Source organism: Anopheles bellator, chromosome 2 (genome assembly GCF_943735745.2).
Source record: "Anopheles bellator chromosome 2, idAnoBellAS_SP24_06.2, whole genome shotgun sequence".
Lineage (NCBI taxonomy): Eukaryota > Metazoa > Arthropoda > Insecta > Diptera > Culicidae > Anopheles > Anopheles bellator.
The window spans coordinates 77639168-77645340 of NC_071286.1; the positions used below are offsets into that span (position 1 = coordinate 77639168).

Below are 6173 nucleotides of genomic sequence, written 5' to 3' on the forward strand. Positions count from 1 at the left end.
TCGCTGGGTCGAGTATCGTTCGTTCGTTTAGGAAGCTGAAACGACGATCATACACAGAAGATGCAAAGAACAATTGTGCGACTCGTTCTAAAGATCAGTATACTTTTGATAACCGGACAGCGTGCGTCGTTTTGCGCGAGTCGATTTGCATAGCTTACATAGCCCGTGTTTAATAGTAAAGCTAATCGATTAGCGAAGTAGATTGGTCGGAATGGGGCAACAACGATGTTTAGTGATTTTAATTTGTCTCGTTTTGGGAAATTTCGTCATATTCCACGATCGGGAGCGAATAGTTTTAGCGAAAGAGGTGAATTGCGTCGCTGATTGTGAGGAACACCATAAACAAGGGGTAAATGACCGATTTATTGAGAAAGGTAAGCGAGTCGATTGTCTCATATTACTAGTAAAAGTAACCAATATTGCGAATATGTAACAGTAATCAATATATTTTTTCAAAGATTTTCTGAGCAATAATAAAGGAAGAGACAACACGTGAGATGGTTTCCTCTACCATGCACTAATCGTATGGAATTAGTGGAAAGTGATGATGAGATTGATTATGTAACACCCACCTAAAGATACTGGAACAACAAATGAGGATAGCGATGAAGATGTGGAGCTCTGCTCATTGGATTGACTGCAGACGACTGAATTCTTTAAGCCAAAATGTTTAAAGGTAAGATAAAAACATTCAACATGCTTGTTGGATATTATAGTTTAAGATGTGACGTTGTTTTGATATTATCTTGTCTGATCATATTGTTGATAATTGGAAACATAAGTATTATTTTATGTTATTTTTTTATTTGGTTCATGATGTTGGGGAAATCTTGAATATCGTTAAATCTGCGTATTCACGGTTTGTGTAGCAACTGCGAACGGCAAAGAGTGTTAGCGAGGTTGTCCTAAAGGCAAGAAGGGCCACGAAGGAAGGTTAAGTGAAGTGCTGGTTGAAGTTCTTTTCTTCATGTCCACACTTTTTGTGTCGGTTCGTGGTCGAAAGCCGGTTCTGAGATAATTTTTTCCTCGATCTTTTGCAGCAATTACAAATGTTCATTGTTAGAACATGCCCGTCCAAACGTACGTTTGACCATGCTTTTCGCGATCGCTGTTAAGAGGTGATCGTTTTTTGCAGCCCGCTGTGGTTATGTTGTTGGGGCTGAGAAATTTTAAGGAGTGTTGATATTTTTATGATGCGCAATTTTTCCAAGAGATATTCTTGCATGAACTGAGCAATGTGTGTTTAAAAGTTGTTGAAGTATCAATAATGTTCAATATTTCAATCTGTAACAGGATTTAAATACGCAGCAAGACGCTGGTAACAACTGAAAATTAATATTCTTTTGTTCTTACTATTTACAGGAATTGTTTTAACCTTAGGTTCGTTTATATATCGGTTAGTTAAGTAAATTATTAGGCCATTGGTGTAAAATATCTCACAACCCTATAAACCTTATAAATGCAACCACTCCCGTGTTTTTATTATTTGACATAATGTTTTTATACAAATATAAACGATATTACTATGCTAAGATATGCTAAAAGATCATCTATTTATTGTTAAAAATTAATCTGAACCGTTAAAACGTATTGAAAAAAGCAAATCGTGGATAATAAATAATCGTGGTAAATGATGTTAATCGTGGTTTATCGTTCAATAAACGCCGGAAGTTAGGCTTACTGTATTCCACTTTACGAGGGTGAAATATTTCAATATGAAATTCCTTGAAATATTTCATGATTATAGAGATTTTTTCAGTGTGTCTTGGATAGATGTTTGGCAGTGTGAATTTACTACTAGAAATTTATGAATTTCAACAAATGCAACAAATTGTTCCTGTTGTTTTTAACACCGATAAGGCATATTTAATTAGTAAAGTGTTGAGGAAACCCTTTGGAAAATAATTTGAAAACCGAAGAAACTAGAACACATATTTTATTTTTCAGTATACTGGAAGTTTTCTGAGTGGTTCAAAACCTTTGATTGACTTGAGCTCCAAAGATGTCCAAAATAAAATGAAATTTCGGTTAAGACATGTGTAGCGAACCAGCGAAAGAGAAACAGAAATGAAGCGGACGACACTCAGAATGAAGACGTTTGCCAGCGCAGAAGGTTACACTCCTCATTACACGATGGGAAGGATTATAATTATCAAGATGCTGGGGCAGCTTCCAAAATTTTGGTGGACATCTGATGCCTTTTGCCATCAATCCACAGTTTACGTGATGGAAATCGCCGCTACCGAATTCCGTGTAATCTCTTCCTCACTTCCGGTCCGCAGGACGAGGTGAGCAGTTAATGTCCACTTCCAGTTTACCGTTCGCTTCGTCAAAGTCAATCCAATTTCGATCCACATGCCATTTGCTGTTTGATCTTTGATCGACATAATTACTACGCACTGGGTCGTTGGCGAGTTATTGCATAATAATTGGATGTTATTTATACTTCGCAGCAATGAATCTATGCCAGTTCTCCGCCACAACAAGCATACGTCTCGCCTCAAAGAAGGTCAGCAGATAAGTGCAATTTTATCTTACAATATCCGTGCAAAGTTGCATTTAACCTTACCAAAAATTAAAATACATTACAATGCAATTCTGATGCAATCCAAATGCAAACAGAATGTTCTCTTTTCAACCACCCAATTGTTCCCACTATGATAATAAACATAAGCGAGAATAATTGTTAATAGGTACAATGTGAATAAAACGCTCTCAACAAGTACTGGGAAACTCGGTCATCACAACGTTGTTTTTCCAGAAACTAATTAGGTTAGGCGAAAAATCGATCGCTGGGACATCAATGGATGTTAAATTGTCCGCTGCGGTTTGCCATTTAGTTTTATTCATTGTACAGAACGGAAGGAACTATGTCTCGATTTAGTTTTGCGCTGCATTGGCCTATGTGAAATGAGGACAAAAAGTAGTAATTTGCATTCGTCCATATGGCGTACGTGGGGTGTTATCTCAAGCATAAGGGTTCGACACCACATCGCACCATATTCGCTGGCCGCATCAATGCTGGCATTTTCAGTAATCGCTGGAACGAACAAGGATTCTTCTTGTTGCAGCGCTTTCTGTGGCGTAAAACCGGTCCCATAAAATTGCCGATACCGAACTGTACGGTTCACGGGTTTCGCGGGTTAGTAATGGGAGTTGGCAGGCGACATTTGGCCAACTTTTCGTAAACCACAATCTTCAGGCTTTCAAAACGGGCGCCCCATTGGCGCCAGCATTGCCGGGCAAAATAAAAAGGATTTCGTTAAAACACTCAAAAGACGCTTACGATTGTTCGTCGTGCTTCTTGGCGCTGTTTAAGAACCAACCGGCATACGCTCTGTTCGGCCAAGACTCAAGGCCCGGTTTTAAAGTCACATTTTCAACACACGTCTGTTGAGCGACGATTATTTCGAAAACAGGATATTGATCGATGCTGACGAAGTGTAAATCGCTCGTATTGAAACACATCGAACTCCACATCGATTAATAAATTGATGAGCCACGAGAATGGCGAGAAAAAGGCAATCTATCGGACATGTAGAAGCTACTTGGCGGCTAACCTTGGCGGTAAACTCACCGCAGCGAGAAGGAAATGGATGGCAGTAACGGGTGATTTGTCTCTCGCAGCTTCATAGGTTATCGTCTAATCGAATCAGCTCTTTTCCTGTCGATCAAACCGGCTGCCAGCTGACGTCAGGCGCACATCCGTAATCGGTATCTCGAAGTGCCAATCGGATGTGTGGTCGTGCCGTCTGTTTCCACATGTTGGTTTCTGAGTACAGGACAGGTTTTCAATTTCAAATTACGCGTTATCTAACAGTATCGCGACCGGTACAGTTGGTGCTGCTTTTAATTAAATCAATTCCTCTTTGCCGGGCCAATTTACATTAGTTGATAAATATTATAAAAATATAAATAAATACCTCATGTCGTTATCATTTGCGCCATAGTTTGCCCCAGCTTCAGCTAATGCAAAATTATACACTTAAATCGTGACACACCGAGGAGGGAAGCGTAGTCCTCCCATTGACCAATTCTCGAAGAGTCCGCCGATATGGCGATTCAGGAAAATATGTTGCCGCACAAAGAATGTCGGAAGCAGTCAACCATCCTCTCTCGTGTTGACAGTACGTTGTACTATTTCCGTAACATTGCTGCACGCGCTCGGATTGGGCATCGATTGAGGTGGCCACTCAGACGAATCAAACCGTGTCCTGCTTCCGCGGGCCAAGACATTGGTACCCGGGTCCGCACCGTGCCAATCCAAGTCGTTCGTCAAGCAGATCTTTGGGTGCCATTTGTCAGCTGGGAACTAGGCCTGTGGCAGATAAAGAGCACTTGAGGGATTGAGAGTGTGTTTCAAAGTTGGCAGCATGCGCCGGGGCACATTATTTGCCCGAGTGGCTGAGTGGCTGATGATGATGAAAGATGGGCCAGAATTTGCTGATCCGCCATGGCAAACAAAACCACTCGTTAAAGCACCTCCAGCCCGGGAACTTGTTCCTGCGCATCGGCCAGTCATGGGCCAGAGGTCCACCGCTCACCCACGACGGTTCGGGCACGCTTTTCGGTTGGGGCACTGAAATCGGCGAGCCGCAGAAATGTGCGCGCGAGGAAACGAATTATTCGTCCCCGTGCCGTACCGACCGAAAGGTAAACAGGGGGGAACTTCTTGAACTCGAGTCGAGATCGTTTCCGGGCAAAGGTCGCTGTCCGGGAGGGAGTGATATTTAGTGATGTGGAGTGTTTATTTCACGGTTTGTGGAGTGCGTCTGAAATCGTGACGCTTGCCGAACTGGGTGCCTCATAATCGCCACTCGGAAGGGAAAGCACTGTTTGAGGAACGGATTACAAACCCACGCTCCCGGGGACGCTCCCGTTTGTCTGCCGGATTTACCGGGCCCACTGTTTGCAGCAGGGAACAGTTTTCCCAAAACGAGAGCAATGAATTTTCAGTCACACCACGTGATTTCATGACTTCAAAATGAAGCTGATCTATTTAAAGATAGTCAAGTCCCACAGTTTCAGAAACTCAGCTTTGCGAATGTGTCTGGTCATCACGGCAACGAGTGAAAGTGTGAAATTAAATGGAAGAAAGTACTCGTTGACCTTGGACTTAAGTAGGGGAGTGTCTCTGGCGCTTACGTTTTGTTTGTTCCCCTCTTCACTCTGTGTGGGGCGCATGTAATTATTCCAGACAAAAAACGCAAAGAAAAAAAAATCTAAATTTAAACACGGTTCGATTCGTTCCTAGGGAACAAAACACTCGATCTGAACATTGGCCAGAAGGTTCGATGGCAAAAACTGCTTCCAGTCAATTTATATACTTATTATTTGTTTTCTAGCCGACCTTGGTTTCATCCAACAGACTTTTAAGAGTCATCATAAGTCGCTCAATGACGCAAATGGACTACGCGAGATTCTTCCAGAAAGATGATCTATGGCTTCTTCAGGGGCATATTGATGTGATCTTGTTTGCCCGGAACCAATTTGTATTCGGAATTAAAGTATCACCGCCCGTATCAATTTAAGGTCTACCTGATAGCTATTGGATAGCACTGGTCGTAATCGCGTGAAATGAAGTTAGAAAATAGAATCGTTATGCTGGCCCATCAAGGCCATCAAGTCAACGGATCGTAAACAGGAAGACCACCACTATCCGCGGGATGCGCAGCGCTGTTCCCACTAATCCGTTACTACTTTTTGCAGCGTCGACGAGCTGTTGTCGCGTCCAAATGAAAGCTGGGGGCTGTTTGTTTCACCTAGATCCATCGATGCGTGGAGCTTCGAAATTCAATTACTGTTACGAGTCCGTCCTCCGGAAATGGAATCGTTCCCAAGAGTGCTTCGTGGTTTGTGGTGGCGGCGGTTTCATCGCTTAGCTACGCCCGGAAGCGACTAATGGGCGACTGATAAGCTAGATGGTGTATCTATTAGTTCCGAAAGTACATTCGATGGGCTTTCGGGTTGCTGGAAACCGAATTGCAAAATGCTTGCACCATGTGGTTTGTAAAACGGCACCCATTGCCAACGCGAATACTTTTCTTTTATCAGCTTGGAAATCAACCGTCAACCGGGAACGGTCAGCATGAAAAGTGGTCCGTCGTTTGATGATTTAAATCCTCTCTTTATCTGCTTTTGGCACTATAGACTGTGCACAAATAAATGGGACT

The 6173-nt window shown here is 42.5% G+C and overlaps 1 long non-coding RNA gene across 1 annotated transcript; it reads left to right on the forward strand.

Moving 5' to 3' along the window:
- Positions 1-119: 119 nt before the first annotated feature.
- On the forward strand, positions 120-1581 carry LOC131210637 (uncharacterized). Its single transcript, XR_009156869.1, has 3 exons — positions 120-374; positions 459-676; positions 1363-1581. It is a non-coding gene; the product is annotated as an uncharacterized LOC131210637 (long non-coding RNA).
- The last annotated feature ends 4592 nt before the right edge of the window (positions 1582-6173 follow it).